Source organism: Protopterus annectens, chromosome 2.part1, assembly GCF_019279795.1.
Source record: "Protopterus annectens isolate FY-2018-M chromosome 2.part1, PAN1.0, whole genome shotgun sequence".
Lineage (NCBI taxonomy): Eukaryota > Metazoa > Chordata > Ceratodontiformes > Protopteridae > Protopterus > Protopterus annectens.
The window spans coordinates 584,860,886-584,871,498 of record NC_056729.1 but is presented as its reverse complement, the minus strand read 5'-3'; positions in this window follow the sequence as shown (position 1 = coordinate 584,871,498).

The window sequence follows — 10,613 nt, the reverse complement described above, 5'->3', positions numbered from 1 at the left end:
ATGTGTTAGTAGGCCAACAAGGCAGTTATTATGACTGCCACATATGGCTCACCTGTGATCTGAATAAACAGTTTGCAATGGGCAACTATTCCAGGACCATCTTGTTTGTGATGCCAGATATGCCCTGGGTCTTGGCTCATGCCACCCATTAGAAATTCACAAAATCAAACAAACTATGTATGCAACCATAATCATTCACAAACAAGATGATTATTGAGTGTGTGTTTGGGTTGTTGAAGGCAGGTTTTTGCTGTCTTGATTCATCTGGCGGTGCCCTGCAGTATAATCCTGGCATGTGTGCAAAATATTGTCAGTGTGGACAGTGTTACATAATATTATACTTTGGAAGCAGTTATAGCAGGGTGGAAATTTAAGGGACAGCAGTCCCTGGCATAACACGTAGTAGAAGCTGGACTATGATTCAGTGGAAGAGACAGCAGCAGAGGATGATTGTGCTAGCTGGAGTCTGGTGCAGAATGCCATGCCACTGGTAAAGAGGCAGCAGCTTGCACATACCTTCAGAACACAGTAAACAAGAGTAAAAGATGGATGCAAATCCAACACCAGGCTGTGCTTACCCATGCAACACCTGGCCACACTGTGCATCAGCATTATGCAACCTAAGTAACAGTGTACAAAGTGAACAGCACAGTTATCATCATTTGGGCAAATAGGGAAGGGACCACAGGAGTGGATGCCTTTCACAGTGAAGTATGTGTGTGCTGGGGAATATGAAAATAAAATATTATTTTGTGTGTCCTGTCAGTTTTGGGGGGAATAGGGCTTTTAACATAACACTCGCTGAGAAGGACTAGTTTCAGTGTAGGTGTGTGATGAAATTGTTGCTGTGATGGTGTGGGTCTGCAGGGACACAGCCTCAGAAGTAGTTGCAGTAGTGTGGCTCTGTCTTCTTCACAGGTCCATGGCATGCAGGCAAAGGGTTCAGCATCCCATACACATGACCATGCATGTCAGCTGACTCTGCCAAACATTGCACTGGATGTACCATAACCATGGCTCGATTCTGGTCAGATGTATCACCTTGTATGATATTTGCTATGAGAAGTACCACTGAAACAATGGGCATGACCATGGGGATGTTGTCTCCTGTGTATATGTACCTACACAACAGATGCCACAACTGTAGTGCTAGCACTGTGGGAGCAGGATCTTGGTTGTCCTTGTCCACACTGGCTACCATCTGTGGGTGTAACAGTTTACTGGCTTTGTAGGTGGCCTCCGATCCCTGTCAGGCAAGCCAGGAAAAACAGTGAATATTCCAGTGAGCGATTGAGTTATCAAAGCAATCACACATATGGGACATGCATTCCCATAGGTCATCACCACACACATACACACACACACACACACACACACACACACACACACACACACACACACACACACACACACACACACACACACACACACACACCCTGAATCATCATCATCAACTCCCTTTTCCCCATTTTTTACATGTGGTCAGTTTGTCATGTTAACTTTTGTCATCTATCTCGATTCGTTGTCACACTCCTGCCTTCTTCAACACTCATGCCTGACTGCCACAGATCTTCTCTCACACAGTCCATCCACCTCTCAGCTGGATATCCTCATTTCCACTAACCTTCTCCCTGTCTGTCTCAAATCTTCTTCACAAGATTGTCTTCTGATTTTCTGCACATAGGTTCATAGGTTCATAGGTAAGTACTAGGCTATTGGCCCGAGGGCCTACATAAGACTAGCCAACAAAGTTCCCTGGCTTTCACCACCCAAGAAAGTTATTTTCCTGTGCCACTGTTGAGCAGAGACACAGAAGTGATCTCCGGGGTGTATTTCCTATTTCCCATCCACTCATCAAGATTTTTCTTGAAGAGTGCTAATGAAAAACTTTGCTTAACATAGATGGGTAGCCTGTTCCAGAGTATGGGAAGTCTCTGGGACAGGAATCTATCCCTCCAGCATGTCCTATTTATTGTGGTGACAAGGTTTTGGTCCCTAGACCATGTAGCTCTGAGGGATTGGGATTTCTTTAGGTATAGCATGTCCAACAGCTCTGGGTTTGACATAGCTTTATATGTTAGGCAGAGAACACCTCAGAGTAGGCGATATGCTATGGAGTAAAGCTGGAGTTTTTTGAGACAGTCAGTGTAGGGCATCTGTTTCAGGCCAGTAATCCTCTTTGTGAGGTACTTCTGTAGCATTTCCAGCTGCTGCAGATGTCTTGTGAGGTACATTCCAAAAGAGGCGTTGTACTCTATAATGGGTCTGAGTGTCAAGTAGAGGGGAACAATGACCTCTTTTTTCCTGGATGAGAACCCTTTTATGATGAGCTGTGCCACGTAGAAGGACTTCCTGACTACTGTGGCGATGTGACTACCAAAGGAGAGACTACTGTCCACCAGGGTCCCAAGGTCTCTTATCACACATTCAGTGTTAAATAGACTGCTGTCTATGTAGCAGTTCATGGGTACAGAGTTTTTACCAAAGGGGATGACAATGCACTTTTTGGCATTGAGCTTGAGGCCATGGCTCTGACACCAGGCATCTGCTCAGAGAGGGCCTTCTGTAGGAATTCCACATCATTTGGGGACTCAACTATGGTTCCTAGTTTGCAGTCATCTGCAAACTTCATTAGCCAGAGGCTTTCTATGCTAGACTGTACTTCAGAGAAGTAGATACCAAACAGGAGAGGTCCCAGGACTGAATCCTGTGGTGCTCCACTTGTCACAGGTTTGAGGTCAGAGTTGTAGTGTGCATCTTTTACAGTGTAGGTTCTGTCAGTGAGCCAGTTGGCAACCCATCTTGTGACATAGGGATTTATACCTAGTTTAGTGAGTTCAGCTATAATTCCAGAATGGAGGATGGTGTTGAAAGCCTTGGAGAGGTCAAGATAGGCTGTGTGAACCACCTTACCCTCATCTACGGCTGTGATGACTGCCTCAAAGAAGTCAATCAGGTTCAGGAGGCATAATCTGCCTTTCACAAACCCGAACTGGGTAGGATCCAGAGTTTAGAGATTACCAATGTCTTTGTTTATGAGTTCCATGATGATACATTCCATGGCCTTGCAGACCAGGCTCATCAAGCTAAGAGGGCGATAGTTCCTGGGATCAGTGGTGGCTCCCCCTTTGTGGAGTGGGATAACTGTTGCTGTATGCCATTCAGTGGGCACAAAGCCTGATGTGAGGCTATGATTGAACATAGTGCTTAGGTGGGGAGCCAGTTTGTTCCGAAGTTCATGTAAAATGCAGCCTGGGATGTTGTCCGGTCCCATGGATGCTGTGTTTTTGGCTTTAGAGAGTGCATCTTTTACCTGGGTAGTTGTGATTACAGGGACTCTGTATTCTTCCTGTATAGATATGGGCCCTTTAGGGGGTGAGGGGGGGGTAAAGTTAGCACTGAACCTATCTGCCAGGATGTTGGTAATATCAGTTGGTTCTGTAATATTCATGCCATTGTGCTGTAACTCAGAGCAGATATTTGTGTTGCCATTGAGATTCTTGACATAGCTATAGAATGCTTTGTGGTTGTCCTTAGAATCAGTGATGATTTTGTTTTCGTAGCTACCTTTGGAGGATTTTATAAGGGATCTCAGCTTCTTATTGGGGCTGACCAGGGAGCTCCTCCACTCCTGGGATTTTACTCTCTTTTGCAACAATTTCTTCCTTCTGTTGTACAGTTTGTTTATGGTAGCGGACCACCAGATTGGCTTCCTTTTTTTGGAGGAGAGCATCTTGGTTCTGTTTGGGATAGCACAATCCATGCACTCATGTAAGTGCTTATAGAGTGTATTTGTGTAGGATTCAGCAGTCGTAACTGTATTGTCCATCTGCATGGGTGTCATGAAGTTCACCACTTCTGTCTTAAGAAGCATGAAGTTGGCTTTGGAGAAATTTTTTACTGTGGTTTCCTTAATGAGAAGAAAATACTTCCAAATCCCGCTGAAGGTGTTGAAGACAAATAGAAACAGCAACGAGAAGAGAAGACTTCAGGACACCACGGCAACTTAATTCTTCAAACTCCAAACGGACAACCCAATAAAAACAAATAATTTATTAAAATAGGGAAGCACTCAAAAACAAATTAAATCAAAATAGTAATGATAGCATCCGATAAGTGCTTTCAGCTAATTCAGCCTTCATCAGATCGTAACGCTTATTTCAATGCCAACATTTAAAGAGTGAATTGACCAATCATTTTTCTGTTTCTGACATCTCAATTAAGCTAACAACCAATGATTATAAGGAGAGTACTAATTCCTTATAGGAAGAAAAACAGAGCTATCGGCCAAACAAATGGTCGAGATAAGCTCCATTCAATATTTTCAAAACCAATCAAATGGCAGATTTAAACGCCAATAATTGTTCTTCCTCTCTCTGTATCTCTTTCCTTATAGGTCCATAGCAGCTACTGTATAAAGTAACCATCCAATGGCTCTAGCAATTCATTAGAGCTAGTAGCCAATTGAACGATAAATACTCATCTCTCCAGTATAGGCCGCTTGGAAAAACAGTTCTCCAATGTTTAAAGCTATAGATCTAATCTCTTATTGGACCAAAAACAAGGCCAATGACCAAATGAAAAATCAAGGTGCGCTCCATTTACTATAGGGCTATGGGGAATGTGATGTTTTGCTTTGGTTGCTGCTTTTTATCTTGTTTGATTATTTTAGCTACTGGAGAATAGTTTTTCCCAGCAGCCATCATCGGCCTTTAAGGAAGGGAATGTGTGTACAGTGATTGACATAATTCAGCTACATGATTGGTTTTAAACCTGAACAAAGGGCTAGCGCTATTGAATAGCTATTCTCCATAGAGGCAGATTGGTGTTTAAATCTGCCATTTGATTGGTTTTGAACATATTGAATGGAGCTTATCTCGACCATTTATTTGGCCGATAATTTCATTATTCTTCCGAAAAGGAATCAGTACTCTCCTTATAATCATTGGTTGTTAGCTTAATTTGGATGTCAGAAACAGAAAAATGATTGGTCAATTCACTCTTTTTAAATGTTGGTATTGAAATAAGCGTTACGATCTGATGAAGGCTGAATTAGCCGAAAGCGCTTATCGGATGCTCATTACTATTTTTATTTCATTTGTTTTTGAGTGCTTGCCTATTTTAATAAATTATTTGTTTTTATTGGTTTGTCCATTTGGAGTTTGAAGAATTAATTTGCCATGGTGGTGTCCTGAAGTCTTCTCTTCTCATTGGTTTCCTTAATGGGGGGTGGGGGCGGGATGTGGATATCAAGAGTGATTAGCTTATGGTCGGATCAGACCAATGAGGAGTTGACTTCAGGTGTGGAACACCAGTCACTCATGTTGGTAATAACTAGGTCTATGATATTATTGTCCCTGGTGGGAGTGTGGATAAGTTTATCCAGGGCATTGGAGTTTATGAATTCCAGAAAGCGTTGTGTGAAGGAGTTGGTACATGAGTAGTTTTCCCAGTTAATGGTGGGGTAGTTGAAATTCTCCATTTTTAGGGTGTTTGGTTGAACGCTAATATTTCCCAGTACATCAATAAAAGGGGAGTGGGAATCTTGGGGCATGGTGGGGGATCTGTAGCAAGCTACAATTTGGATTGCAGTTTTGCCCAGAGTTAGTTGCACTTGGATAACCTCGGATGCATTATGCTGAGCAACTAGCCTAGAGGTGTGGATATCCTTAATGAATATGGACACACCTCCACCTTTGGTGTTCCGGTCCAGGATACATGGCTGAAAAGTGTGGTATGAATTATAGCCTGGTAGTGCAGAGGTGCTCTCTGGAGCTTTGAGCCAGGTCTCATTCACTGCACAGATATCGATGTTCTCCATTTTAAGGAGTGCCTCGAGTGAGTGCATTTTGAGATTTAGACTTCTAGCATTGAGTAGCATTACCCTCAGTTTTTGCTTGCCTGTTCCTGTTATGGTGGTGAATTTGTCATTTAACCTTGCCTAAAAGGACACTATAGGGGCAGCAAGAGCCTTAGCCAGTATCCGGAATCCCAGGGGCGACAGGTGCAGGCCACCTCTGGCAAAGCATTGTGGCCTGTCGACCATGTCATCCCAAGCAAACAGATACATGCGCCCAAAACACCATAATCTACATAATCTATACTCTTTAATCTTTTCTGCAGATGGGGCTACTTAAGCTTCTGCTCTTATGTCCTCACTTTTTCATCTGCCCACAATGTGCATCCTACAATGCTTCCCACACACTTCATTTCCATCACTTCTAGCTTCCTCATCTGCTCTGCCTTTACTGACCAGGTTTCTGTACCTTATAGTAGTAGTGGTTGTGTCACTGTTTTATACACCTTACTTTTCAGATTCTTTGGCGTTCTTCTGTCATACACTGTACCTGATACTCCATATCAGTTGGCTGCAGCCCCTCTAATTCTAGTTTTGACCTCTTCATTCAGACTTCCTTTCTCCTCAACCACCCCCTCTCAGACACTAGAAGCTATAAACCTGTTCCACTATCTAACTTTCATAGGTTCATAGGTTCATAGGTTCATACTAGGCTATCTGCCCTAGGGCATTTATAAGCCTAGCCAGAATGTGATTGGCTTTCGCCACCCATTTTAAATTTATTTTGCTATGCCCTTTTTTGAGGTTAGTATACTGTGCCTCTGTCTAACAGTGACACAGAAGTGATACCGGGTAAACCTCGATCTCCCAACCACTCATCAAGATTCCTCTTGAAGAGAGTCAATGAGGACTCTGCCTAACCTGGACTGGGATTTTATTCCAGAGTGAAGGGAGCCTCTGGGTTATGAATCTGTCCCTCCAGCATGTCCTATTTATTTCAGTGCTGAGGTTCAAGTCTCTTGAGCACGTAGCTCGATGGGATTTGGATTTTCTGAGGTGCAGCATGTCCATTAATTCGGGTTGGACATGGCTTTATCGTCAGGCACAGATCGCCTCTGAACAGGCGGTATGCCACTGAGTAGAGCTGGAGTTTCTTTAACCGGGCAGCATATGGCATCTGTTTGAGCCCTTTGATCCTCTTGGTGAGGTACTTTTGGGGTCTTTCCAGTTGCTGCAGGTGTCTGGTAAGGTACATCCCAAAGGGGCATTGTACTCAATTATGGGCCTGATGAGGGATGAGTAAAGAGGCACGATGACCTCCCCGATCTAGATGTGAATCCCTTCATGATTAGGTGGGCTATATAAAATGTTTTTCTAACCACTTTGGCCACGTGGTTGTCAAATGAGAGATTGCTATCAACTTGGGTCCCCAGGTCCCTAATTACTTCTTCTGTATTTAATGGATTACCACCTATGTGGTAATTTGTGAGCACTTTGTTTTGCCAAAGGGATGACTATACACTTTTGGCATTTAGCTTGAGGCCATGGCTCTGGCACCAGTTGTCTGTTTCTATGAGGCCCTTTTGGAGGATGCTTGTGTCAGCTGGAGAGTCGATTATGGAACCCAGTTTGCAGTCATCTGCGAACTTGGTCAGCCATAGTCCTTCTGTGTTGGCCTGTACCTCCGAGAAATATATACCGAACAAGAGAGGTCCCAGGACTGAGCCTTGTGGGACACCACTTGTAACTGGTTTGGAGTCTGACATGGCTCCAGCAATTCTAACCATGTGGGTTCTGTCCTTGAGCCAGTTTGCAATCTATCTAGTAACATAGGGGTTTATATTTAAGCTGGTGAGCTTATCTATAATGCCCGAGTGGGGTATTGTATCGAAGGCTTTTGTGAGGTCCAGGTAGGCTGTGTGGACCACCTTCCCCTCGTCAATGGCCTTGGTGACTGTTTCAAAGAAATCAACCAGGTTTAAGAGGCAGGATCTGCCCTTAACAAAGCCGAACTGGGTAGTATCCAGTGTCTGTAGGTCCCCAATATCTTTATTTATGAGGTTCATGATGATCCTTTCCATAGCTTTGCAGACCAAACTAGTCAGGCTTATGGGGCGATAGTTTCCAGGATCCATTGAGGCACCACCTTTATGGAGAGGGACCACTGTTGCTGTACGCCACTCTTTGGGCACATATCTTGTAGTAAGGCTGAGATTGAACAGTAGTTTTATGTTTGGGTTTAGCTCTTCTTGGAGTTCATGTAGGATGCAGCCCAGGACACCGTCTGGTCCCATTGATGCTGTGTTTTTGCTTTGGAGAGGCGGCTCTTACCTGAGCATCTGAGATGTCAGGGGGCAGCACGCTGCTGGGATAGATATTTGCCCTTTTGGTGGGGGGGGGAGAAGTTTGCGCTGACCCTGTCAGCTAGGATGTTGGCAATGTCTGTGGGTTCAGTGTATTTTTTGTCATTTTGGACTAATTCTGAGCATATCTGGGAATTACCACCCAGGTTCCTAACATAACTAAAGAAAGCCTTGTGATTATCCTTAGTGTCCTGTGCAATTTTCTCTCAAAGCTGGCCTTAGACAATTTTATGAGTGCCCGTAGTTTTTTGCTAATACTGATCAGTGATGCCTTCCCTTTTGGGATTTTGCTCTATCATTTAGTAGCTTCCTCCTTCTATTGTATAGTTTGTTTATGGCTGGGGTCCACCAGACAGGCGTCTGCCTTTGGAGGATTGGGTCTTGGTTTTATTTGGGATCGCATGATCCATGCATTCCTGAAGGTGTTCATAGAATGCGTTTATAAAGGATTCTGCAGTCTGGGCCATATTTTCCACAGGCCCAGGGGCTTTGAAGGATTCCACCTCAGTTTTGAGGAGTGTGAAATTTGCTTTAGAGAAGTTTTTCACTGTGGTTTTCTGGACAAGGGTGGGGTCGGGATGTGAATATCCAGTGAGATTAGTTTATGGTCTGATCTTACCAGTGAGGGATACACTTCTGGTCTGGAGCATAGAGTCCCCATGCTGGTGATGATCAGGTCCAGTATGTTTTCCCCTCTTGTGGGAGTGGTAACAAGTTGTTCCATAGCATTTGAGTTTATAAATTCTAGGAACCTTTAGGCTAGGGTGTTGGAGCTAGAGTAATGCTCCCAGTCTATGTTTGGGTAGTTGAAGTCGCCCAATATAATGGTGTTTGGAGAGACCTTCATATTTTCCAGTGTTCTCAGAAAGGCCGAGTGGGGTTCCTGGGTTTGGGAGGGTGGTCTGTAGCAGGCTATAAACTGGAAGGCAGTTTTACCCACTGTTAGTTGCACATGGATAGTCTCTGATGCTTCGTGCTTTGCCACAAACCTGGAGGTGTGGGTATCTTTGATGAATATCGATACTCCCCCTCCTTTTGTGGTTCGGTCCACGTTTTGGGGTGGAAAAGCATGGTATGAGGTATAACCTGGTAGTGCTGGGGTGCTCTCGGGAGCTGTGAACCAGGTTTCTATCTCAATTCTCATCTTCTTATGGTTTCCCCAACTTGCCGCCATTATCATCGTCTTATCTGTACTTAGTTTCATCTTATGTGCCTTCAGTTTTGCATTCCATTCATCTATTCTTTGTGGATGTTCTTGCTCAGAGTCTGCCTGTAATGCCACATTGTCTGCATGCAGTAACTTTGTTGATCTGTCCCCTCCATCCTGTTTGCTAATGTAATCCATCACCAGTATGAACAGCTATGGTCTGAGAGTTAAACCCGGGTGTACACCCAGTCCCACTGGGAACTCTTCTTTGAGACAAACCACTGTTCATACTTTAGTCATTGGGTCCTTGTGCATAGCCTGCACTAACTCTACCTATGTTTCTGGGACTGTGAACCACTGTAGTACTGCCCAAATCAGCTTTCTTGGGACCTTGTCATATGCTTTCTCCAAGTCTAGGAATGCCCAGTAGGACTCTTTCCTCATCTCCAACTTCTTCTCAACTATCTGTCACACTGCAATCATTGGGTCAGTTGTGCTGCATCCTGATCAACATGTGAACTGCTCATGTCCCATCTTCCTTTCTACTACTCTGCGTATCTGTTTATGAGTCACCCCCTGCACAACTGTCACGCAGTGTGACAGACGTCTGATGCCTCTTACTGATCACAGTTTTGCATGCCCCCATTGTTTTTGTACACTGGCATGAAAATGCTTATTGTCCAGTCATCTGGGATCTGCCATTCTCTCCGCACTGCTGTGAGTACTCTCAGGAGCCATTTCTCTCCTATGTAACCCAGCATCTTTATCATATCTGCTGTGACCTGATCTGAGCCTGCTGCTTTCACTGACTTCATTTCCCTTAGTGCTATTCTTACTTCTGTGGTGGGCTTCTCTTCTCCTCTCGTAAGCTGTGTCTAGGGCAGGATATCTTCTGTATGTTTTTCTTCATTCAGAATCTGCTGAAAGTACTCCTTCCATCTGCTTTTAATGTTCTGTGGACTGGTGAGCAGGTTGTTGCTGGCATCCCTTATGAAGGGTGCCTGACTATCTTCTTTATCGTTCTGTCTTTGCCTTGCAACCTGATATAGTTTCTTTGTGCCACCTACTGAGTCACTTTCCAGAAGCTGACAGAATGCCTCTGAAGCCCTGCAACTCTGTTCTTAGCTTCTTTGTTAGCCAACCAGTATTCCTTCTCAGCCTGTTCCATCTTTTCTCCAACTTTTTCTTGCAATCGTTTCTTATGATGATTTCCTGGACTTCTGTAAAAGTAATGATAACAGCATAAGGTACTTTCATCCACAGATAGCTTCCCTGCCATAGCCAACCATTATAACTACCTATTGAC